The sequence below is a fragment of the Ambystoma mexicanum genome, chromosome 2q (assembly GCF_040938575.1).
Source record: "Ambystoma mexicanum isolate Mex_15411 chromosome 2q, UKY_AmexF1_1, whole genome shotgun sequence".
Lineage (NCBI taxonomy): Eukaryota > Metazoa > Chordata > Amphibia > Caudata > Ambystomatidae > Ambystoma > Ambystoma mexicanum.
In genome coordinates, this window is record NC_090924.1 from 50,239,508 (window position 1) to 50,266,298 (window position 26,791).

Sequence of the window (26,791 nt, forward strand, 5' to 3'; positions counted from 1 at the left end):
CGCCGGCTCCTTCGATTCTGGCGCCCCTGCCTTCCACTGTTCAGGCGGTTCCGTACTAGCCTCTGCTGCAGCCTCCGGCTCCGGTCTCCACACCTCAGCCCTCGGCGCCCAGCACCCCTCCACTCGTTCCAGACAAGCCGGACACCCTGGTGGATGCAGACGAGGAAAAAGACCTCGACACACCATCAACAGTCTAGGCCTTCCACGAATGACTCACAGGTCTGGCAGAGTGAAGGCTTCAGCCCCGGCGTGGGAACTCAACGTGGTACTGACAAGGCTCATGGGGGCCGCCTTCGAACCTATGCATCAGGCCACTCTCAAGTTCCTTTCGTGGAAAACCCCTTTTATTGTGGCCATCATCCCTGCCAGGAGGGTAGTTGAGATCCAGGCCCTGTCCTGCAAGCGGCCTTATCTGACTTTTCACCTCACGAGGGTGGTGCTGCGGGCGCACCCTTCCTTCATGCCAAAGGTTCCGTCAGAATTCCACCTCAACAAACATTTGGTGTTGCCTGTGTTTTTTCCGACACCTTTGTCGCTGGCTGGAAGGACTTTGCACTCGCTGGATGTGGCGCGTGCTCTGAAGTTCTATGTGGCACGCACAAAGAGTTTTTACGGAAGATGTCTCAACCTTTCGTGAACTTTGGTCCTGTGAACCATGGGAAAGCTTGGTCCAAGGCTTCCATTTCCAGGTTGCTCTCCGCCTGTATTACACACTGTCACCGTTTGGCAAACCGACCAATGCCTGACCGGCTGAGAGCTCATTCCACCAGAGCGATCGCTGCGACGACTTCGTTCCTGTCTGGTGTGCCCCTGCTGGACATCTGCAGGGCTGCTATGTGGAGGTCTACACACACCTTCACAAGATTCTACAGCGTCGAAAGGGATTCCAGAGAGGACTCCAGGGTCGGCCAAGCAGTGCTACGCAACCTGTTCGCTTGAAGGTGAGCCTGTTCCGGAGGTAACAGTAATTGCTTCTGTTGAGCCTTGCCACCTCACGTCGTTGTGTATTTCTGTACTGCTATTCTTTATGTGAATCCATGCCAGACCCCATGCTGGAGAAGGAACAAGTTACTTACCTGTAACTGTTGTACTCTTTCGTCCTGTCCCCTTTCCTCCATACTGCATGGGCGCCTCTCGTTAGGGAAGGGAGACGGAACCTTTTTCACCAGAAGAAATCTTCCTATTTAAATTTAGAGGTACGCGGGGGCGTAGCCCTGGGAGCATGCGCTCGCCTGACTCTGCCCACCGGCGCCAGTCCCCTTTTCCGCGTCAACAGGAACAGGCCCATTTCACCAGCGCTCCTGGGATTGTCTTCGGACGTGTAATACCACGCGCTCTTCCCCGGATACTTTCTTCTGTCTTTCCTCCCCGATGCATTTCGACTTCAGCGGGCTTCAGCAGATGTCCAGCCTGCGAGGTGCTCTTCCCTACATCGGATCCCCACGTTCTTTGCCTCCGCTGCCTTGGCCCCGACCATGGATGGGAGGGTTGCACAAAATGCAAAGCACATTCTTTGCGTGCTTTGACTAGCTAGGTGGACAGAGCTCTTCGAGAAGTCGCCCCCAGAGGACTTGAAGGACTTTTGTCAGTCATAAGTCAAGGCCTAAGGGAGGGCTGCTCTTTTCCAGTGCACCCCGCAAGGGCGACTTCTTCCCAAGGAAACGCCCAGACGGGAGGAACCGCTCAGTTTCTCACACCAGCACGGGTACCGAGGCTAATTAAGCTACCGGCGGCCAGGCCGAGGGGTCTGTAGATCCTTCCAGAGACAGTGCTGAGAGACCGCAAGGTTCTTTTACCGGGTGTACACCTGAGGGGCTATGCACTTGTACCTGCAACATGGCAGAGGGGGCGCCTGTACCCAGCACTACCGGCAACTCTGCTGAGGGTGACATTCCTACCAGGCCTCGGCCTGAGGTGCAGGGTAGGTCTCATGCTCCATCGCCAAGAGTCCTGGAGGAGGCCGGGCCCAGTGAGCCAAGCACCATGACTTTGGCACGTGGCATGCAGCTCGACAAGATGGCCACCACGCCAGACAAGATGGCCGCCCGAGGAATGCAGCAGGTGGGAGAACGAGTTACAAGGTGGGACTGGTGTCAACCAGCTACGTGGCCTACAGTTTATCCTTCAGCAGCACAGGACAGGTTTACCCCGCAAACAGCTAGACAGAGTATGCAGCGGCATCAGCAGCCGTCCGCTACCTGTCAATATCACCTGCCAACCCACGGGCCTGCGACGACAGGTTCTTTGAAAAGTTCCTCATGCTCATGTCCTCAGATGGGGTCCTTCCTTAGGGATGTAATCATGGACATGCTCGCTCTGGCCCCTCCCCCTGCACCTATAGTTATTCCTCCTATAGCTCCAGCACTGCAGGCCCCGTTGCAGCCCCTGCTGCCACGCCGGCTCCTTCGATTCTGGCGCCCCTGCCTTCCACTGTTCAGGCGGTTCCGTACTAGCCTCTGCTGCAGCCTCCGGCTCCGGTCTCCACACCTCAGCCCTCGGCGCCCAGCACCCCTCCACTCGTTCCAGACAAGCCGGACACCCTGGTGGATGCAGACGAGGAAAAAGACCTCGACACACCATCAACAGTCTAGGCCTTCCACGAATGACTCACAGGTCTGGCAGAGTGAAGGCTTCAGCCCCGGCGTGGGAACTCAACGTGGTACTGACAAGGCTCATGGGGGCCGCCTTCGAACCTATGCATCAGGCCACTCTCAAGTTCCTTTCGTGGAAAACGCCTTTTATTGTGGCCATCATCCCTGCCAGGAGGGTAGTTGAGATCCAGGCCCTGTCCTGCAAGAGGCCTTATCTGACTTTTCACATCACGAGGGTGGTGCTGCGGGCGCACCCTTCCTTCATGCCAAAGGTTCCGTCAGAATTCCACCTCAACAAACATTTGGTGTTGCCTGTGTTTTTTCCGACACCTTTGTCGCTGGCTGGAAGGACTTTGCACTCGCTGGATGTGGCGCGTGCTCTGAAGTTCTATGTGGCACGCACAAAGAGTTTACGGAAGATGTCTCAACCTTTCGTGAACTTTGGTCCTGTGAACCATGGGAAAGCTTGGTCCAAGGCTTCCATTTCCAGGTGGCTCTCCGCCTGTATTACACACTGTCACCGTTTGGCAAACCGACCAATGCCTGACCGGCTGAGAGCTCATTCCACCAGAGCGATCGCTGCGACGACTTCGTTCCTGTCTGGTGTGCCCCTGCTGGACATCTGCAGGGCTGCTATGTGGAGGTCTACACACACCTTCACAAGATTCTACAGCGTCGAAAGGGATTCCAGAGAGGACTCCAGGGTCGGCCAAGCAGTGCTACGCAACCTGTTCCCTTGAAGGTGAGCCTGTTCCGGAGGTAACAGTAATTACTTCTGTTGAGCCTTGCCACCTCACGTCGTTGTGTATTTCTGTACTGCTATTTATTCTTTATGTGAATCCATGCCAGACCCCATGCTGGAGAAGGAACAAGTTACTTACCTGTAACTGTTGTACTCTTTCGTCCTGTCCCCTTTCCTCCATACTGCATGGGCGCCTCTCGTTAGGGAAGGGAGACGGAACCTTTTTCACCAGAAGAAATCTTCCCATTTAAATTTAGAGGCACGCGGGGGCGTAGCCCTGGGAGCATGCGCTCGCCTGACTCTGCCCACCGGCGCCAGTCCCCTTTTCCGCGTCAACAGGAACAGGCCCATTTCACCAGCGCTCCTGGGATTGTCTTCGGACATGTAATACCACGCGCTCTTCCCCGGATACTTTCTTCTGTCTTTCCTCCCCGATGCATTTCGACTTCAGCGGGCTTCAGCAGATGTCCAGCCTGCGAGGTGCTCTTCCCTACATCGGATCCCCACGTTCTTTGCCTCCGCTGCCTTGGCCCCGACCATGGATGGGAGGGTTGCACAAAATGCAAAGCACATTCTTTGCGTGCTTTGACTAGCTAGGTGGACAGAGCTCTTCGAGAAGTCGCCCCCAGAGGACTTGAAGGACTTTTGTCAGTCATAAGTCAAGGCCTAAGGGAGGGCTGCTCTTTTCCAGTGCACCCCGCAAGGGCGACTTCTTCCCAAGGAAACGCCCAGACGGGAGGAACCGCTCAGTTTCTCACACCAGCACGGGTACCGAGGCTAATTCAGCTACCGGCGGCCAGGCCGAGGGGTCTGTAGATCCTTCCAGAGTCAGTGCTGAGAGACCGCAAGGTTCTTTTACCGGGTGTACACCTGAGGGGCTATGCACTTGTACCTGCAACATGGCAGAGGGGGCGCCTGTACCCAGCACTACCGGCAACTCTGCTGAGGGTGACAATCCTACCAGGCCTCGGCCTGAGGTGCAGGGTATGTCTCATGCTCCATCGCCAAGAGTCCTGGAGGAGGCCGGGCCCAGTGAGCCAAGCACCATGACTTTGGCACATGGCATGCAGCTCGACAAGATGGCCACCACGCCAGACAAGATGGCCGCCCGAGGAATGCAGCAGGTGGGAGAACGAGTTACAAGGTGGGACTGGTGTCAACCAGGTACGTGGCATACAGTTTATCCTTCAGCAGCACAGGACAGGTTTACCCCGCAAACAGCTAGACAGAGTATGCAGCGGCATCAGCTGCCGTCCGCTACCTGTCAATATCACCTGCCAACCCACGGGCCTGCGCCGACAGGTTCTTTGAAAAGTTCCTCATGCTCATGTCCTCAGATGGGGTCCTTCCTTAGGGATGTAATCATGGACATGCTCGCTCTGGCCCCTCCCCCTGCACCTATAGTTATTCCTCCTATAGCTCTAGCACTGCAGGCCCCGTTGCAGCCCCTGCTGCCACGCCGGCTCCTTCGATTCTGGCGCCCCTGCCTTCCACTGTTCAGGCGGTTCCGTACTAGCCTCTGCTGCAGCCTCCGGCTCCGGTCTCCACACCGCAGCCCTCGGTGCCCAGCACCCCTCCACTCGTTCCAGACAAGCCGGACACCCTGATGGATGCAGACGAGGAAAAAGACCTCGACACACCATCAACAGTCTAGGCCTTCCACGAATGACTCACAGGTCTGGCAGAGTGAAGGCTTCAGCCCCGGCGTGGGAACTCAACGTGGTACTGACAAGGCTCATGGGGGCCGCCTTCGAACCTATGCATCAGGCCACTCTCAAGTTCCTTTCGTGGAAAACGCCTTTTATTGTGGCCATCATCCCTGCCAGGAGGGTAGTTGAGAGCCAGGCCCTGTCCTGCAAGCGGCCTCATCTGACTTTTCACATCACGAGGGTGGTGCTGCGGGCGCACCCTTCCTTCATGCCAAAGGTTCCATCAGAATTCCACCTCAACAAACATTTGGTGTTGCCTGTGTTTTTTCCGAAGAGTTTACGGAAGATGTCTCAACCTTTCGTGAACTTTGGTCCTGTGAACCATGGGAAAGCTTGGTCCAAGGCTTCCATTTCCAGGTGGCTCTCCGCCTGTATTACACACTGTCACCGTTTGGCAAACCGACCAATGCCTGACCGGCTGAGAGCTCATTCGACCAGAGCGATCGCTGCGACGACTTCGTTCCTGTCTGGTGTGCCCCTGCTGGACATCTGCAGGGCTGCTATGTGGAGGTCTACACACACCTTCACAAGATTCTACAGCGTCGAAAGGGATTCCAGAGAGGACTCCAGGGTCGGCCAAGCAGTGCTACGCAACCTGTTCCCTTGAAGGTGAGCCTGTTCCGGAGGTAACAGTAATTGCTTCTGTTGAGCCTTGCCACCTCACGTCGTTGTGTATTTCTGTACTGCTATTTATTCTTTATGTGAATCCATGCCAGACCCCATGCTGGAGAAGCAACAAGTTACTTACCTGTAACTGTTGTACTCTTTCGTCCTGTCCCCTTTCCTCCATACTGCATGGGCGCCTCTCGTTAGGGAAGGGAGACGGAACCTTTTTCACCAGAAGAAATCTTCCCATTTAAATTTAGAGGCACGCGGGGGCGTAGCCCTGGGAGCATGCGCTCGCCTGACTCTGCCCACCGGCGCCAGTCCCCTTTTCCGCGTCAACAGGAACAGGCCCATTTCACCAGCGCTCCTGGGATTGTCTTCGGACATGTAATACCACGCGCTCTTCCCCGGATACTTTCTTCTGTCTTTCCTCCCCGATGCATTTCGACTTCAGCGGGCTTCAGCAGATGTCCAGCCTGCGAGGTGCTCTTCCCTACATCGGATCCCCACGTTCTTTGCCTCCGCTGCCTTGGCCCCGACCATGGATGGGAGGGTTGCACAAAATGCAAAGCACATTCTTTGCGTGCTTTGACTAGCTAGGTGGACAGAGCTCTTCGAGAAGTCGCCCCCAGAGGACTTGAAGGACTTTTGTCAGTCATAAGTCAAGGCCTAAGGGAGGGCTGCTCTTTTCCAGTGCACCCCGCAAGGGCGACTTCTTCCCAAGGAAACGCCCAGACGGGAGGAACCGCTCAGTTTCTCACACCAGCACGGGTACCGAGGCTAATTCAGCTACCGGCGGCCAGGCCGAGGGGTCTGTAGATCCTTCCAGAGACAGTGCTGAGAGACCGCAAGGTTCTTTTACCGGGTGTACACCTGAGGGGCTTTGCACTTGTACCTGCAACATGGCAGAGGGGGCGCCTGTACCCAGCACTACCGGCAACTCTGCTGAGGGTGACATTCCTACCAGGCCTCGGCCTGAGGTGCAGGGTAGGTCTCATGCTCCATCGTCAAGAGTCCTGGAGGAGGCCGGGCCCAGTGAGCCAAGCACCATGACTTTGGCACGTGGCATGCAGCTCGACAAGATGGCCACCACGCCAGACAAGATGGCCGCCCGAGGAATGCAGCAGGTGGGAGAACGAGTTACAAGGTGGGACTGGTGTCAACCAGGTACGTGGCCTACAGTTTATCCTTCAGCAGCACAGGACAGGTTTACCCCGCAAACAGCTAGACAGAGTATGCAGCGGCATCAGCAGCTGTCCGCTACCCGTCAATATCACCTGCCAACCCACGGGCCTGCGACGACAGGTTCTTTGAAAAGTTCCTCATGCTCATGTCCTCAGATGGGGTCCTTCCTTAGGGATGTAATCATGGACATGCTCGCTCTGGCCCCTCCCCCTGCACCTATAGTTATTCCTCCTATAGCTCCAGCACTGCAGGCCCCGTTGCAGCCCCTGCTGCCAAGCCGGCTCCTTCGATTCTGGCGCCCCTGCCTTCCACTGTTCAGGCGGTTCCGTACTAGCCTCTGCTGCAGCCTCCGGCTCCGGTCTCCACACCTCAGCCCTCGGCGCCCAGCACCCCTCCACTCGTTCCAGACAAGCCGGACACCCTGGTGGATGCAGATGAGAAAAAGACCGACACACCATCAACAGTCTAGGCCTTCCACGAATGACTCACAGGTCTGGCAGAGTGAAGGCTTCAGCCCCGGCGTGGGAACTCAACGTGGTACTGACAAGGCTCATGGGGGCCGCCTTCGAACCTATGCATCAGGCCACTCTCAAGTTCCTTTCGTGGAAAGCGCCTTTTATTGTGGCCATCATCCCTGCCAGGAGGGTAGTTGAGATCCAGGCCCTGTCCTGCAAGCAGCCTTATCTGACTTTTCACATCACGAGGGTGGTGCTGCGGGCGCACCCTTCCTTCATGCCAAAGGTTCCGTCAGAATTCCATCTCAACAAACATTTGGTGTTGCCTGTGTTTTTTCCGACACCTTTGTCGCTGGCTGGAAGGACTTTGCACTCGCTGGATGTGGCGCGTGCTCTGAAGTTTTATGTGGCACGCACAAAGAGTTTACGGAAGATGTCTCAACCTTTCGTGAACTTTGGTCCTGTGAACCATGGGAAAGCTTGGTCCAAGGCTTCCATTTCCAGGTTGCTCTCCGCCTGTATTACACACTGTCACCGTTTGGCAAACCGACCAATGCCTGACCGGCTGAGAGCTCATTCCACCAGAGCGATCGCTGCGACGACTTCGTTCCTGTCTGGTGTGCCCCTGCTGGACATCTGCAGGGCTGCTATGTGGAGGTCTACACACACCTTCACAAGATTCTACAGCGTCGAAAGGGATTCCAGAGAGGACTCCAGGGTCGGCCAAGCAGTGCTACGCAACCTGTTCCCTTGAAGGTGAGCCTGTTCCGGAGGTAACAGTAATTGCTTCTGTTGAGCCTTGCCACCTCACGTCGTTGTGTATTTCTGTACTGCTATTCTTTATGTGAATCCATGCCAGACCCCATGCTGGAGAAGGAACAAGTTACATACCTGTAACTGTTGTACTCTTTCGTCCTGTCCCCTTTCCTCCATACTGCATGGGCGCCTCTCGTTAGGGAAGGGAGACGGAACCTTTTTCACCAGAAGAAATCTTCCCATTTAAATTTAGAGGTACGCGGGGGCGTAGCCCTGGGAGCATGCGCTCGCCTCACTCTGCCCACCGGCGCCAGTCCCCTTTTCCGCGTCAACAGGAACAGGCCCATTTCACCAGCGCTCCTGGGATTGTCTTCGGACATGTAATACCACGCGCTCTTCCCCGGATACTTTCTTCTGTCTTTCCTCCCCGATGCATTTCGACTTCAGCGGGCTTCAGCAGATGTCCAGCCTGCGAGGTGCTCTTCCCTACATCGGATCCCCACGTTCTTTGCCTCCGCTGCCTTGGCCCCGACCATGGATGGGAGGGTTGCACAAAATGCAAAGCACATTCTTTGCGTGCTTTGACTAGCTGGGTGGACAGAGCTCTTCGAGAAGTCGCCCCCAGAGGACTTGAAGGACTTTTGTCAGTCATAAGTCAAGGCCTAAGGGAGGGCTGCTCTTTTCCAGTGCACCCCGCAAGGGCGACTTCTTCCCAAGGAAACGCCCAGACGGGAGGAACCGCTCAGTTTCTCACACCAGCACGGGTACCGAGGCTAATTCAGCTACCGGCGGCCAGGCCGAGGGGTCTGTAGATCCTTCCAGAGACAGTGCTGAGAGACCGCAAGGTTCTTTTACCGGGTGTACACCTGAGGGGCTATGCACTTGTACCTGCAACATGGCAGAGGGGGCGCCTGTACCCAGCACTACCGGCAACTCTGCTGAGGGTGACATTCCTACCAGGCCTCGGCCTGAGGTGCAGGGTAGGTCTCATGCTCCATCGCCAAGAGTCCTGGAGGAGGCCGGGCCCAGTGAGCCAAGCACCATGACTTTGGCACGTGGCATGCAGCTCGACAAGATGGCCACCACGCCAGACAAGATGGCCGCCCGAGGAATGCAGCAGGTGGGAGAACGAGTTACAAGGTGGGACTGGTGTCAACCAGCTACGTGGCCTACAGTTTATCCTTCAGCAGCACAGGACAGGTTTACCCCGCAAACAGCTAGACAGAGTATGCAGCGGCATCAGCAGCCGTCCGCTACCTGTCAATATCACCTGCCAACCCACGGGCCTGCGACGACAGGTTCTTTGAAAAGTTCCTCATGCTCATGTCCTCAGATGGGGTCCTTCCTTAGGGATGTAATCATGGACATGCTCGCTCTGGCCCCTCCCCCTGCACCTATAGTTATTCCTCCTATAGCTCCAGCACTGCAGGCCCCGTTGCAGCCCCTGCTGCCACGCCGGCTCCTTCGATTCTGGCGCCCCTGCCTTCCACTGTTCAGGCGGTTCCGTACTAGCCTCTGCTGCAGCCTCCGGCTCCGGTCTCCACACCTCAGCCCTCGGCGCCCAGCACCCCTCCACTCGTTCCAGACAAGCCGGACACCCTGGTGGATGCAGACGAGGAAAAAGACCTCGACACACCATCAACAGTCTAGGCCTTCCACGAATGACTCACAGGTCTGGCAGAGTGAAGGCTTCAGCCCCGGCGTGGGAACTCAACGTGGTACTGACAAGGCTCATGGGGGCCGCCTTCGAACCTATGCATCAGGCCACTCTCAAGTTCCTTTCGTGGAAAACGCCTTTTATTGTGGCCATCATCCCTGCCAGGAGGGTAGTTGAGATCCAGGCCCTGTCCTGCAAGAGGCCTTATCTGACTTTTCACATCACGAGGGTGGTGCTGCGGGCGCACCCTTCCTTCATGCCAAAGGTTCCGTCAGAATTCCACCTCAACAAACATTTGGTGTTGCCTGTGTTTTTTCCGACACCTTTGTCGCTGGCTGGAAGGACTTTGCACTCGCTGGATGTGGCGCGTGCTCTGAAGTTCTATGTGGCACGCACAAAGAGTTTACGGAAGATGTCTCAACCTTTCGTGAACTTTGGTCCTGTGAACCATGGGAAAGCTTGGTCCAAGGCTTCCATTTCCAGGTGGCTCTCCGCCTGTATTACACACTGTCACCGTTTGGCAAACCGACCAATGCCTGACCGGCTGAGAGCTCATTCCACCAGAGCGATCGCTGCGACGACTTCGTTCCTGTCTGGTGTGCCCCTGCTGGACATCTGCAGGGCTGCTATGTGGAGGTCTACACACACCTTCACAAGATTCTACAGCGTCGAAAGGGATTCCAGAGAGGACTCCAGGGTCGGCCAAGCAGTGCTACGCAACCTGTTCCCTTGAAGGTGAGCCTGTTCCGGAGGTAACAGTAATTGCTTCTGTTGAGCCTTGCCACCTCACGTCGTTGTGTATTTCTGTACTGCTATTCTTTATGTGAATCCATGCCAGACCCCATGCTGGAGAAGGAACAAGTTATTTACCTGTAACTGTTGTACTCTTTCGTCCTGTCCCCTTTCCTCCAGACTGCATGGGCGCCTCTCGTTAGGGAAGGGAGACGGAACCTTTTTCACCAGAAGAAATCTTCCCATTTAAATTTAGAGGTACGCGGGGGCGTAGCCCTGGGAGCATGCGCTCGCCTCACTCTGCCCACCGGCGCCAGTCCCCTTTTCCGCGTCAACAGGAACAGGCCCATTTCACCAGCGCTCCTGGGATTGTCTTCGGACATGTAATACCACGCGCTCTTCCCCGGATACTTTCTTCTGTCTTTCCTCCCCGATGCATTTCGACTTCAGCGGGCTTCAGCAGATGTCCAGCCTGCGAGGTGCTCTTCCCTACATCGGATCCCCACGTTCTTTGCCTCCGCTGCCTTGGCCCCGACCATGGATGGGAGGGTTGCACAAAATGCAAAGCACATTCTTTGCGTGCTTTGACTAGCTAGGTGGACAGAGCTCTTCGAGAAGTCGCCCCCAGAGGACTTGAAGGACTTTTGTCAGTCATAAGTCAAGGCCTAAGGGAGGGCTGCTCTTTTCCAGTGCACCCCGCAAGGGCGACTTCTTCCCAAGGAAACGCCCAGACGGGAGGAACCGCTCAGTTTCTCACACCAGCACGGGTACCGAGGCTAATTCAGCTACCGGCGGCCAGGCCGAGGGGTCTGTAGATCCTTCCAGAGACAGTGCTGAGAGACCGCAAGGTTCTTTTACCGGGTGTACACCTGAGGGGCTATGCACTTGTACCTGCAACATGGCAGAGGGGGCGCCTGTACCCAGCACTACCGGCAACTCTGCTGAGGGTGACATTCCTACCAGGCCTCGGCCTGAGGTGCAGGGTAGGTCTCATGCTCCATCGCCAAGAGTCCTGGAGGAGGCCGGGCCCAGTGAGCCAAGCACCATGACTTTGGCACGTGGCATGCAGCTCGACAAGATGGCCACCACGCCAGACAAGATGGCCGCCCGAGGAATGCAGCAGGTGGGAGAACGAGTTACAAGGTGAGACTGGTGTCAACCAGCTACGTGGCCTACAGTTTAACCTTCAGCAGCACAGGACAGGTTTACCCCGCAAACAGCTAGACAGAGTATGCAGCGGCATCAGCAGCCGTCCGCTACCTGTCAATATCACCTGCCAACCCACGGGCCTGCGACGACAGGTTCTTTGAAAAGTTCCTCATGCTCATGTCCTCAGATGGGGTCCTTCCTTAGGGATGTAATCATGGACATGCTCGCTCTGGCCCCTCCCCCTGCACCTATAGTTATTCCTCCTATAGCTCCAGCACTGCAGGCCCGTTGCAGCCCCTGCTGCCACGCCGGCTCCTTCGATTCTGGCGCCCCTGCCTTCCACTGTTCAAGCGGTTCCGTACTAGCCTCTGCTGCAGCCTCCGGCTCCGGTCTCCACACCTCAGCCCTCGGCGCCCAGCACCCCTCCACTCGTTCCAGACAAGCCGGACACCCTGGTGGATGCAGACGAGGAAAAAGACCTCGACACACCATCAACAGTCTAGGCCTTCCACGAATGACTCACAGGTCTGGCAGAGTGAAGGCTTCAGCCCCGGCGTGGGAACTCAACGTGGTACTGACAAGGCTCATGGGGGCCGCCTTCGAACCTATGCATCAGGCCACTCTCAAGTTCCTTTCGTGGAAAACGCCTTTTATTGTGGCCATCATCCCTGCCAGGAGGGTAGTTGAGATCCAGGCCCTGTCCTGCAAGCGGCCTTATCTGACTTTTCACCTCACGAGGGTGGTGCTGCGGGCGCACCCTTCCTTCATGCCAAAGGTTCCGTCAGAATTCCACCTCAACAAACATTTGGTGTTGCCTGTGTTTTTTCCGACACCTTTGTCGCTGGCTGGAAGGACTTTGCACTCGCTGGATGTGGCGCGTGCTCTGAAGTTCTATGTGGCACGCACAAAGAGTTTTTACGGAAGATGTCTCAACCTTTCGTGAACTTTGGTCCTGTCAACCATGGGAAAGCTTGGTCCAAGGCTTCCATTTCCAGGTTGCTCTCCGCCTGTATTACACAATGTCACCGTTTGGCAAACCGACCAATGCCTGACCGGCTGAGAGCTCATTCCACCAGAGCGATCGCTGCGACGACTTCGTTCCTGTCTGGTGTGCCCCTGCTGGACATCTGCAGGGCTGCTATGTGGAGGTCTACACACACCTTCACAAGATTCTACAGCGTCGAAAGGGATTCCAGAGAGGACTCCAGGGTCGGCCAAGCAGTGCTACGCAACCTGTTCCCTTGAAGGTGAGCCTGTTCCGGAGGTAACAGTAATTGCTTCTGTTGAGCCTTGCCACCTCACGTCGTTGTGTATTTCTGTACTGCTATTCTTTATGTGAATCCATGCCAGACCCCATGCTGGAGAAGGAACAAGTTACATACCTGTAACTGTTGTACTCTTTCGTCCTGTCCCCTTTCCTCCATACTGCATGGGCGCCTCTCGTTAGGGAAGGGAGACGGAACCTTTTTCACCAGAAGAAATCTTCCCATTTAAATTTAGAGGTACGCGGGGGCGTAGCCCTGGGAGCATGCGCTCGCCTCACTCTGCCCACCGGCGCCAGTCCCCTTTTCCGCGTCAACAGGAACAGGCCCATTTCACCAGCGCTCCTGGGATTGTCTTCGGACATGTAATACCACGCGCTCTTCCCCGGATACTTTCTTCTGTCTTTCCTCCCCGATGCATTTCGACTTCAGCGGGCTTCAGCAGATGTCCAGCCTGCGAGGTGCTCTTCCCTACATCGGATCCCCACGTTCTTTGCCTCCGCTGCCTTGGCCCCGACCATGGATGGGAGGGTTGCACAAAATGCAAAGCACATTCTTTGCGTGCTTTGACTAGCTGGGTGGACAGAGCTCTTCGAGAAGTCGCCCCCAGAGGACTTGAAGGACTTTTGTCAGTCATAAGTCAAGGCCTAAGGGAGGGCTGCTCTTTTCCAGTGCACCCCGCAAGGGCGACTTCTTCCCAAGGAAACGCCCAGACGGGAGGAACCGCTCAGTTTCTCACACCAGCACGGGTACCGAGGCTAATTCAGCTACCGGCGGCCAGGCCGAGGGGTCTGTAGATCCTTCCAGAGACAGTGCTGAGAGACCGCAAGGTTCTTTTACCGGGTGTACACCTGAGGGGCTATGCACTTGTACCTGCAACATGGCAGAGGGGGCGCCTGTACCCAGCACTACCGGCAACTCTGCTGAGGGTGACATTCCTACCAGGCCTCGGCCTGAGGTGCAGGGTAGGTCTCATGCTCCATCGCCAAGAGTCCTGGAGGAGGCCGGGCCCAGTGAGCCAAGCACCATGACTTTGGCACGTGGCATGCAGCTCGACAAGATGGCCACCACGCCAGACAAGATGGCCGCCCGAGGAATGCAGCAGGTGGGAGAACGAGTTACAAGGTGGGACTGGTGTCAACCAGCTACGTGGCCTACAGTTTATCCTTCAGCAGCACAGGACAGGTTTACCCCGCAAACAGCTAGACAGAGTATGCAGCGGCATCAGCAGCCGTCCGCTACCTGTCAATATCACCTGCCAACCCACGGGCCTGCGACGACAGGTTCTTTGAAAAGTTCCTCATGCTCATGTCCTCAGATGGGGTCCTTCCTTAGGGATGTAATCATGGACATGCTCGCTCTGGCCCCTCCCCCTGCACCTATAGTTATTCCTCCTATAGCTCCAGCACTGCAGGCCCCGTTGCAGCCCCTGCTGCCACGCCGGCTCCTTCGATTCTGGCGCCCCTGCCTTCCACTGTTCAGGCGGTTCCGTACTAGCCTCTGCTGCAGCCTCCGGCTCCGGTCTCCACACCTCAGCCCTCGGCGCCCAGCACCCCTCCACTCGTTCCAGACAAGCCGGACACCCTGGTGGATGCAGACGAGGAAAAAGACCTCGACACACCATCAACAGTCTAGGCCTTCCACGAATGACTCACAGGTCTGGCAGAGTGAAGGCTTCAGCCCCGGCGTGGGAACTCAACGTGGTACTGACAAGGCTCATGGGGGCCGCCTTCGAACCTATGCATCAGGCCACTCTCAAGTTCCTTTCGTGGAAAACGCCTTTTATTGTGGCCATCATCCCTGCCAGGAGGGTAGTTGAGATCCAGGCCCTGTCCTGCAAGAGGCCTTATCTGACTTTTCACATCACGAGGGTGGTGCTGCGGGCGCACCCTTCCTTCATGCCAAAGGTTCCGTCAGAATTCCACCTCAACAAACATTTGGTGTTGCCTGTGTTTTTTCCGACACCTTTGTCGCTGGCTGGAAGGACTTTGCACTCGCTGGATGTGGCGCGTGCTCTGAAGTTCTATGTGGCACGCACAAAGAGTTTACGGAAGATGTCTCAACCTTTCGTGAACTTTGGTCCTGTGAACCATGGGAAAGCTTGGTCCAAGGCTTCCATTTCCAGGTGGCTCTCCGCCTGTATTACACACTGTCACCGTTTGGCAAACCGACCAATGCCTGACCGGCTGAGAGCTCATTCCACCAGAGCGATCGCTGCGACGACTTCGTTCCTGTCTGGTGTGCCCCTGCTGGACATCTGCAGGGCTGCTATGTGGAGGTCTACACACACCTTCACAAGATTCTACAGCGTCGAAAGGGATTCCAGAGAGGACTCCAGGGTCGGCCAAGCAGTGCTACGCAACCTGTTCCCTTGAAGGTGAGCCTGTTCCGGAGGTAACAGTAATTGCTTCTGTTGAGCCTTGCCACCTCACGTCGTTGTGTATTTCTGTACTGCTATTCTTTATGTGAATCCATGCCAGACCCCATGCTGGAGAAGGAACAAGTTACATACCTGTAACTGTTGTACTCTTTCGTCCTGTCCCCTTTCCTCCATACTGCATTGGCGCCTCTCGTTAGGGAAGGGAGACGGAACCTTTTTCACCAGAAGAAATCTTCCCATTTAAATTTAGAGGTACGCGGGGGCGTAGCCCTGGGAGCATGCGCTCGCCTCACTCTGCCCACCGGCGCCAGTCCCCTTTTCCGCGTCAACAGGAACAGGCCCATTTCACCAGCGCTCCTGGGATTGTCTTCGGACATGTAATACCACGCGCTCTTCCCCGGATACTTTCTTCTGTCTTTCCTCCCCGATGCATTTCGACTTCAGCGGGCTTCAGCAGATGTCCAGCCTGCGAGGTGCTCTTCCCTACATCGGATCCCCACGTTCTTTGCCTCCGCTGCCTTGGCCCCGACCATGGATGGGAGGGTTGCACAAAATGCAAAGCACATTCTTTGCGTGCTTTGACTAGCTAGGTGGACAGAGCTCTTCTAGAAGTCGCCCCCAGAGGACTTGAAGGACTTTTGTCAGTCATAAGTCAAGGCCTAAGGGAGGGCTGCTCTTTTCCAGTGCACCCCGCAAGGGCGACTTCTTCCCAAGGAAACGCCCAGACGGGAGGAACCGCTCAGTTTCTCACACCAGCACGGGTACCGAGGCTAATTCAGCTACCGGCGGCCAGGCCGAGGGGTCTGTAGATCCTTCCAGAGACAGTGCTGAGAGACCGCAAGGTTCTTTTACCGGGTGTACACCTGAGGGGCTATGCACTTGTACCTGCAACATGGCAGAGGGGGCGCCTGTACCCAGCACTACCGGCAACTCTGCTGAGGGTGACATTCCTACCAGGCCTCGGCCTGAGGTGCAGGGTAGGTCTCATGCTCCATCGCCAAGAGTCCTGGAGGAGGCCGGGCCCAGTGAGCCAAGCACCATGACTTTGGCACGTGGCATGCAGCTCGACAAGATGGCCACCACGCCAGACAAGATGGCCGCCCGAGGAATGCAGCAGGTGGGAGAACGAGTTACAAGGTGAGACTGGTGTCAACCAGCTACGTGGCCTACAGTTTAACCTTCAGCAGCACAGGACAGGTTTACCCCGCAAACAGCTAGACAGAGTATGCAGCGGCATCAGCAGCCGTCCGCTACCCGTCAATATCACCTGCCAACCCACGGGCCTGCGACGACAGGTTCTTTGAAAAGTTCCTCATGCTCATGTCCTCAGATGGGGTCCTTCCTTAGGGATGTAATCATGGACATGCTCGCTCTGGCCCCTCCCCCTGCACCTATAGTTATTCCTCCTATAGCTCCAGCACTGCAGGCCCGTTGCAGCCCCTGCTGCCACGCCGGCTCCTTCGATTCTGGCGCCCCTGCCTTCCACTGTTCAGGCGGTTCCGTACTAGCCTCTGCTGCAGCCTCCGGCTCCGGTCTCCACACCTCAGCCCTCGGCGCCCAGCACCCCTCCACTCGTTCCAGACAAGCCGGACACCCTGGTGGATGCAGACGAGGAAAAAGACCTCGACACACCATCAACAGTCTAGGCCTTCCACGAATGACTCACAGGTCTGGCAGAGTGAAGGCTTCAGCCCCGGCGTGGGAACTCAACGTGGTACTGACAAGGCTCATGGGGGCCGCCTTCGAACCTATGCATCAGGCCACTCTCAAGTTCCTTTCGTGGAAAACCCCTTTTATTGTGGCCATCATCCCTGCCAGGAGGGTAGTTGAGATCCAGGCCCTGTCCTGCAAGCGGCCTTATCTGACTTTTCACCTCACGAGGGTGGTGCTGCGGGCGCACCCTTCCTTCATGCCAAAGGTTCCGTCAGAATTCCACCTCAACAAACATTTGGTGTTGCCTGTGTTTTTTCCGACACCTTTGTCGCTGGCTGGAAGGACTTTGCACTCGCTGGATGTGGCGCGTGCTCTGAAGTTCTATGTGGCACGCACAAAGAGTTTTTACGGAAGATGTCTCAACCTTTCGTGAACTTTGGTCCTGTGAACCATGGGAAAGCTTGGTCCAAGGCTTCCATTTCCAGGTTGCTCTCCGCCTGTATTACACACTGTCACCGTTTGGCAAACCGACCAATGCCTGACCGGCTGAGAGCTCATTCCACCAGAGCGATCGCTGCGACGACTTCGTTCCTGTCTGGTGTGCCCCTGCTGGACATCTGCAGGGCTGCTATGTGGAGGTCTACACACACCTTCACAAGATTCTACAGCGTCGAAAGGGATTCCAGAGAGGACTCCAGGGTCGGCCAAGCAGTGCTACGCAACCTGTTCGCTTGAAGGTGAGCCTGTTCCGGAGGTAACAGTAATTGCTTCTGTTGAGCCTTGCCACCTCACGTCGTTGTGTATTTCTGTACTGCTATTCTTTATGTGAATCCATGCCAGACCCCATGCTGGAGAAGGAACAAGTTACTTACCTGTAACTGTTGTACTCTTTCGTCCTGTCCCCTTTCCTCCATACTGCATGGGCGCCTCTCGTTAGGGAAGGGAGACGGAACCTTTTTCACCAGAAGAAATCTTCCTATTTAAATTTAGAGGTACGCGGGGGCGTAGCCCTGGGAGCATGCGCTCGCCTGACTGCCCACCGGCGCCAGTCCCCTTTTCCGCGTCAACAGGAACAGGCCCATTTCACCAGCGCTCCTGGGATTGTCTTCGGACGTGTAATACCACGCGCTCTTCCCCGGATACTTTCTTCTGTCTTTCCTCCCCGATGCATTTCGACTTCAGCGGGCTTCAGCAGATGTCCAGCCTGCGAGGTGCTCTTCCCTACATCGGATCCCCACGTTCTTTGCCTCCGCTGCCTTGGCCCCGACCATGGATGGGAGGGTTGCACAAAATGCAAAGCACATTCTTTGCGTGCTTTGACTAGCTAGGTGGACAGAGCTCTTCGAGAAGTCGCCCCCAGAGGACTTGAAGGACTTTTGTCAGTCATAAGTCAAGGCCTAAGGGAGGGCTGCTCTTTTCCAGTGCACCCCGCAAGGGCGACTTCTTCCCAAGGAAACGCCCAGACGGGAGGAACCGCTCAGTTTCTCACACCAGCACGGGTACCGAGGCTAATTAAGCTACCGGCGGCCAGGCCGAGGGGTCTGTAGATCCTTCCAGAGACAGTGCTGAGAGACCGCAAGGTTCTTTTACCGGGTGTACACCTGAGGGGCTATGCACTTGTACCTGCAACATGGCAGAGGGGGCGCCTGTACCCAGCACTACCGGCAACTCTGCTGAGGGTGACATTCCTACCAGGCCTCGGCCTGAGGTGCAGGGTAGGTCTCATGCTCCATCGCCAAGAGTCCTGGAGGAGGCCGGGCCCAGTGAGCCAAGCACCATGACTTTGGCACGTGGCATGCAGCTCGACAAGATGGCCACCACGCCAGACAAGATGGCCGCCCGAGGAATGCAGCAGGTGGGAGAACGAGTTACAAGGTGGGACTGGTGTCAACCAGCTACGTGGCCTACAGTTTATCCTTCAGCAGCACAGGACAGGTTTACCCCGCAAACAGCTAGACAGAGTATGCAGCGGCATCAGCAGCCGTCCGCTACCTGTCAATATCACCTGCCAACCCACGGGCCTGCGACGACAGGTTCTTTGAAAAGTTCCTCATGCTCATGTCCTCAGATGGGGTCCTTCCTTAGGGATGTAATCATGGACATGCTCGCTCTGGCCCCTCCCCCTGCACCTATAGTTATTCCTCCTATAGCTCCAGCACTGCAGGCCCCGTTGCAGCCCCTGCTGCCACGCCGGCTCCTTCGATTCTGGCGCCCCTGCCTTCCACTGTTCAGGCGGTTCCGTACTAGCCTCTGCTGCAGCCTCCGGCTCCGGTCTCCACACCTCAGCCCTCGGCGCCCAGCACCCCTCCACTCGTTCCAGACAAGCCGGACACCCTGGTGGATGCAGACGAGGAAAAAGACCTCGACACACCATCAACAGTCTAGGCCTTCCACGAATGACTCACAGGTCTGGCAGAGTGAAGGCTTCAGCCCCGGCGTGGGAACTCAACGTGGTACTGACAAGGCTCATGGGGGCCGCCTTCGAACCTATGCATCAGGCCACTCTCAAGTTCCTTTCGTGGAAAACGCCTTTTATTGTGGCCATCATCCCTGCCAGGAGGGTAGTTGAGATCCAGGCCCTGTCCTGCAAGAGGCCTTATCTGACTTTTCACATCACGAGGGTGGTGCTGCGGGCGCACCCTTCCTTCATGCCAAAGGTTCCGTCAGAATTCCACCTCAACAAACATTTGGTGTTGCCTGTGTTTTTTCCGACACCTTTGTCGCTGGCTGGAAGGACTTTGCACTCGCTGGATGTGGCGCGTGCTCTGAAGTTCTATGTGGCACGCACAAAGAGTTTACGGAAGATGTCTCAACCTTTCGTGAACTTTGGTCCTGTGAACCATGGGAAAGCTTGGTCCAAGGCTTCCATTTCCAGGTGGCTCTCCGCCTGTATTACACACTGTCACCGTTTGGCAAACCGACCAATGCCTGACCGGCTGAGAGCTCATTCCACCAGAGCGATCGCTGCGACGACTTCGTTCCTGTCTGGTGTGCCCCTGCTGGACATCTGCAGGGCTGCTATGTGGAGGTCTACACACACCTTCACAAGATTCTACAGCGTCGAAAGGGATTCCAGAGAGGACTCCAGGGTCGGCCAAGCAGTGCTACGCAACCTGTTCCCTTGAAGGTGAGCCTGTTCCGGAGGTAACAGTAATTACTTCTGTTGAGCCTTGCCACCTCACGTCGTTGTGTATTTCTGTACTGCTATTTATTCTTTATGTGAATCCATGCCAGACCCCATGCTGGAGAAGGAACAAGTTACTTACCTGTAACTGTTGTACTCTTTCGTCCTGTCCCCTTTCCTCCATACTGCATGGGCGCCTCTCGTTAGGGAAGGGAGACGGAACCTTTTTCACCAGAAGAAATCTTCCCATTTAAATTTAGAGGCACGCGGGGGCGTAGCCCTGGGAGCATGCGCTCGCCTGACTCTGCCCACCGGCGCCAGTCCCCTTTTCCGCGTCAACAGGAACAGGCCCATTTCACCAGCGCTCCTGGGATTGTCTTCGGACATGTAATACCACGCGCTCTTCCCCGGATACTTTCTTCTGTCTTTCCTCCCCGATGCATTTCGACTTCAGCGGGCTTCAGCAGATGTCCAGCCTGCGAGGTGCTCTTCCCTACATCGGATCCCCACGTTCTTTGCCTCCGCTGCCTTGGCCCCGACCATGGATGGGAGGGTTGCACAAAATGCAAAGCACATTCTTTGCGTGCTTTGACTAGCTAGGTGGACAGAGCTCTTCGAGAAGTCGCCCCCAGAGGACTTGAAGGACTTTTGTCAGTCATAAGTCAAGGCCTAAGGGAGGGCTGCTCTTTTCCAGTGCACCCCGCAAGGGCGACTTCTTCCCAAGGAAACGCCCAGACGGGAGGAACCGCTCAGTTTCTCACACCAGCACGGGTACCGAGGCTAATTCAGCTACCGGCGGCCAGGCCGAGGGGTCTGTAGATCCTTCCAGAGACAGTGCTGAGAGACCGCAAGGTTCTTTTACCGGGTGTACACCTGAGGGGCTATGCACTTGTACCTGCAACATGGCAGAGGGGGCGCCTGTACCCAGCACTACCGGCAACTCTGCTGAGGGTGACAATCCTACCAGGCCTCGGCCTGAGGTGCAGGGTATGTCTCATGCTCCATCGCCAAGAGTCCTGGAGGAGGCCGGGCCCAGTGAGCCAAGCACCATGACTTTGGCACATGGCATGCAGCTCGACAAGATGGCCACCACGCCAGACAAGATGGCCGTCCGAGGAATGCAGCAGGTGGGAGAACGAGTTACAAGGTGGGACTGGTGTCAACCAGGTACGTGGCCTACAGTTTATCCTTCAGCAGCACAGGACAGGTTTACCCCGCAAACAGCTAGACAGAGTATGCAGCGGCATCAGCTGCCGTCCGCTACCTGTCAATATCACCTGCCAACCCACGGGCCTGCGCCGACAGGTTCTTTGAAAAGTTCCTCATGCTCATGTCCTCAGATGGGGTCCTTCCTTAGGGATGTAATCATGGACATGCTCGCTCTGGCCCCTCCCCCTGCACCTATAGTTATTCCTCCTATAGCTCTAGCACTGCAGGCCCCGTTGCAGCCCCTGCTGCCACGCCGGCTCCTTCGATTCTGGCGCCCCTGCCTTCCACTGTTCAGGCGGTTCCGTACTAGCCTCTGCTGCAGCCTCCGGCTCCGGTCTCCACACCGCAGCCCTCGGTGCCCAGCACCCCTCCACTCGTTCCAGACAAGCCGGACACCCTGATGGATGCAGACGAGGAAAAAGACCTCGACACACCATCAACAGTCTAGGCCTTCCACGAATGACTCACAGGTCTGGCAGAGTGAAGGCTTCAGCCCCGGCGTGGGAACTCAACGTGGTACTGACAAGGCTCATGGGGGCCGCCTTCGAACCTATGCATCAGGCCACTCTCAAGTTCCTTTCGTGGAAAACGCCTTTTATTGTGGCCATCATCCCTGCCAGGAGGGTAGTTGAGATCCAGGCCCTGTCCTGCAAGCGGCCTCATCTGACTTTTCACATCACGAGGGTGGTGCTGCGGGCGCACCCTTCCTTCATGCCAAAGGTTCCATCAGAATTCCACCTCAACAAACATTTGGTGTTGCCTGTGTTTTTTCCGAAGAGTTTACGGAAGATGTCTCAACCTTTCGTGAACTTTGGTCCTGTGAACCATGGGAAAGCTTGGTCCAAGGCTTCCATTTCCAGGTGGCTCTCCGCCTGTATTACACACTGTCACCGTTTGGCAAACCGACCAATGCCTGACCGGCTGAGAGCTCATTCGACCAGAGCGATCACTGCGACGACTTCGTTCCTGTCTGGTGTGCCCCTGCTGGACATCTGCAGGGCTGCTATGTGGAGGTCTACACACACCTTCACAAGATTCTACAGCGTCGAAAGGGATTCCAGAGAGGACTCCAGGGTCGGCCAAGCAGTGCTACGCAACCTGTTCCCTTGAAGGTGAGCATGTTCCGGAGGTAACAGTAATTGCTTCTGTTGAGCCTTGCCACCTCACGTCGTTGTGTATTTCTGTACTGCTATTTATTCTTTATGTGAATCCATGCCAGACCCCATGCTGGAGAAGCAACAAGTTACTTACCTGTAACTGTTGTACTCTTTCGTCCTGTCCCCTTTCCTCCATACTGCATGGGCGCCTCTCGTTAGGGAAGGGAGACGGAACCTTTTTCACCAGAAGAAATCTTCCCATTTAAATTTAGAGGCACGCGGGGGCGTAGCCCTGGGAGCATGCGCTCGCCTGACTCTGCCCACCGGCGCCAGTCCCCTTTTCCGCGTCAACAGGAACAGGCCCATTTCACCAGCGCTCCTGGGATTGTCTTCGGACATGTAATACCACGCGCTCTTCCCCGGATACTTTCTTCTGTCTTTCCTCCCCGATGCATTTCGACTTCAGCGGGCTTCAGCAGATGTCCAGCCTGCGAGGTGCTCTTCCCTACATCGGATCCCCACGTTCTTTGCCTCCGCTGCCTTGGCCCCGACCATGGATGGGAGGGTTGCACAAAATGCAAAGCACATTCTTTGCGTGCTTTGACTAGCTAGGTGGACAGAGCTCTTCGAGAAGTCGCCCCCAGAGGACTTGAAGGACTTTTGTCAGTCATAAGTCAAGGCCTAAGGGAGGGCTGCTCTTTTCCAGTGCACCCCGCAAGGGCGACTTCTTCCCAAGGAAACGCCCAGACGGGAGGAACCGCTCAGTTTCTCACACCAGCACGGGTACCGAGGCTAATTCAGCTACCGGCGGCCAGGCCGAGGGGTCTGTAGATCCTTCCAGAGACAGTGCTGAGAGACCGCAAGGTTCTTTTACCGGGTGTACACCTGAGGGGCTTTGCACTTGTACCTGCAACATGGCAGAGGGGGCGCCTGTACCCAGCACTACCGGCAACTCTGCTGAGGGTGACATTCCTACCAGGCCTCGGCCTGAGGTGCAGGGTAGGTCTCATGCTCCATCGTCAAGAGTCCTGGAGGAGGCCGGGCCCAGTGAGCCAAGCACCATGACTTTGGCACGTGGCATGCAGCTCGACAAGATGGCCACCACGCCAGACAAGATGGCCGCCCGAGGAATGCAGCAGGTGGGAGAACGAGTTACAAGGTGGGACTGGTGTCAACCAGGTACGTGGCCTACAGTTTATCCTTCAGCAGCACAGGACAGGTTTACCCCGCAAACAGCTAGACAGAGTATGCAGCGGCATCAGCAGCTGTCCGCTACCCGTCAATATCACCTGCCAACCCACGGGCCTGCGACGACAGGTTCTTTGAAAAGTTCCTCATGCTCATGTCCTCAGATGGGGTCCTTCCTTAGGGATGTAATCATGGACATGCTCGCTCTGGCCCCTCCCCCTGCACCTATAGTTATTCCTCCTATAGCTCCAGCACTGCAGGCCCCGTTGCAGCCCCTGCTGCCAAGCCGGCTCCTTCGATTCTGGCGCCCCTGCCTTCCACTGTTCAGGCGGTTCCGTACTAGCCTCTGCTGCAGCCTCCGGCTCCGGTCTCCACACCTCAGCCCTCGGCGCCCAGCACCCCTCCACTCGTTCCAGACAAGCCGGACACCCTGGTGGATGCAGATGAGAAAAAGACCGACACACCATCAACAGTCTAGGCCTTCCACGAATGACTCACAGGTCTGGCAGAGTGAAGGCTTCAGCCCCGGCGTGGGAACTCAACGTGGTACTGACAAGGCTCATGGGGGCCGCCTTCGAACCTATGCATCAGGCCACTCTCAAGTTCCTTTCGTGGAAAGCGCCTTTTATTGTGGCCATCATCCCTGCCAGGAGGGTAGTTGAGATCCAGGCCCTGTCCTGCAAGCAGCCTTATCTGACTTTTCACATCACGAGGGTGGTGCTGCGGGCGCACCCTTCCTTCATGCCAAAGGTTCCGTCAGAATTCCATCTCAACAAACATTTGGTGTTGCCTGTGTTTTTTCCGACACCTTTGTCGCTGGCTGGAAGGACTTTGCACTCGCTGGATGTGGCGCGTGCTCTGAAGTTTTATGTGGCACGCACAAAGAGTTTACGGAAGATGTCTCAACCTTTCGTGAACTTTGGTCCTGTGAACCATGGGAAAGCTTGGTCCAAGGCTTCCATTTCCAGGTTGCTCTCCGCCTGTATTACACACTGTCACCGTTTGGCAAACCGACCAATGCCTGACCGGCTGAGAGCTCATTCCACCAGAGCGATCGCTGCGACGACTTCGTTCCTGTCTGGTGTGCCCCTGCTGGACATCTGCAGGGCTGCTATGTGGAGGTCTACACACACCTTCACAAGATTCTACAGCGTCGAAAGGGATTCCAGAGAGGACTCCAGGGTCGGCCAAGCAGTGCTACGCAACCTGTTCCCTTGAAGGTGAGCCTGTTCCGGAGGTAACAGTAATTGCTTCTGTTGAGCCTTGCCACCTCACGTCGTTGTGTATTTCTGTACTGCTATTCTTTATGTGAATCCATGCCAGACCCCATGCTGGAGAAGGAACAAGTTACATACCTGTAACTGTTGTACTCTTTCGTCCTGTCCCCTTTCCTCCATACTGCATGGGCGCCTCTCGTTAGGGAAGGGAGACGGAACCTTTTTCACCAGAAGAAATCTTCCCATTTAAATTTAGAGGTACGCGGGGGCGTAGCCCTGGGAGCATGCGCTCGCCTCACTCTGCCCACCGGCGCCAGTCCCCTTTTCCGCGTCAACAGGAACAGGCCCATTTCACCAGCGCTCCTGGGATTGTCTTCGGACATGTAATACCACGCGCTCTTCCCCGGATACTTTCTTCTGTCTTTCCTCCCCGATGCATTTCGACTTCAGCGGGCTTCAGCAGATGTCCAGCCTGCGAGGTGCTCTTCCCTACATCGGATCCCCACGTTCTTTGCCTCCGCTGCCTTGGCCCCGACCATGGATGGGAGGGTTGCACAAAATGCAAAGCACATTCTTTGCGTGCTTTGACTAGCTGGGTGGACAGAGCTCTTCGAGAAGTCGCCCCCAGAGGACTTGAAGGACTTTTGTCAGTCATAAGTCAAGGCCTAAGGGAGGGCTGCTCTTTTCCAGTGCACCCCGCAAGGGCGACTTCTTCCCAAGGAAACGCCCAGACGGGAGGAACCGCTCAGTTTCTCACACCAGCACGGGTACCGAGGCTAATTCAGCTACCGGCGGCCAGGCCGAGGGGTCTGTAGATCCTTCCAGAGACAGTGCTGAGAGACCGCAAGGTTCTTTTACCGGGTGTACACCTGAGGGGCTATGCACTTGTACCTGCAACATGGCAGAGGGGGCGCCTGTACCCAGCACTACCGGCAACTCTGCTGAGGGTGACATTCCTACCAGGCCTCGGCCTGAGGTGCAGGGTAGGTCTCATGCTCCATCGCCAAGAGTCCTGGAGGAGGCCGGGCCCAGTGAGCCAAGCACCATGACTTTGGCACGTGGCATGCAGCTCGACAAGATGGCCACCACGCCAGACAAGATGGCCGCCCGAGGAATGCAGCAGGTGGGAGAACGAGTTACAAGGTGGGACTGGTGTCAACCAGCTACGTGGCCTACAGTTTATCCTTCAGCAGCACAGGACAGGTTTACCCCGCAAACAGCTAGACAGAGTATGCAGCGGCATCAGCAGCCGTCCGCTACCTGTCAATATCACCTGCCAACCCACGGGCCTGCGACGACAGGTTCTTTGAAAAGTTCCTCATGCTCATGTCCTCAGATGGGGTCCTTCCTTAGGGATGTAATCATGGACATGCTCGCTCTGGCCCCTCCCCCTGCACCTATAGTTATTCCTCCTATAGCTCCAGCACTGCAGGCCCCGTTGCAGCCCCTGCTGCCACGCCGGCTCCTTCGATTCTGGCGCCCCTGCCTTCCACTGTTCAGGCGGTTCCGTACTAGCCTCTGCTGCAGCCTCCGGCTCCGGTCTCCACACCTCAGCCCTCGGCGCCCAGCACCCCTCCACTCGTTCCAGACAAGCCGGACACCCTGGTGGATGCAGACGAGGAAAAAGACCTCGACACACCATCAACAGTCTAGGCCTTCCACGAATGACTCACAGGTCTGGCAGAGTGAAGGCTTCAGCCCCGGCGTGGGAACTCAACGTGGTACTGACAAGGCTCATGGGGGCCGCCTTCGAACCTATGCATCAGGCCACTCTCAAGTTCCTTTCGTGGAAAACGCCTTTTATTGTGGCCATCATCCCTGCCAGGAGGGTAGTTGAGATCCAGGCCCTGTCCTGCAAGAGGCCTTATCTGACTTTTCACATCACGAGGGTGGTGCTGCGGGCGCACCCTTCCTTCATGCCAAAGGTTCCGTCAGAATTCCACCTCAACAAACATTTGGTGTTGCCTGTGTTTTTTCCGACACCTTTGTCGCTGGCTGGAAGGACTTTGCACTCGCTGGATGTGGCGCGTGCTCTGAAGTTCTATGTGGCACGCACAAAGAGTTTTTACGGAAGATGTC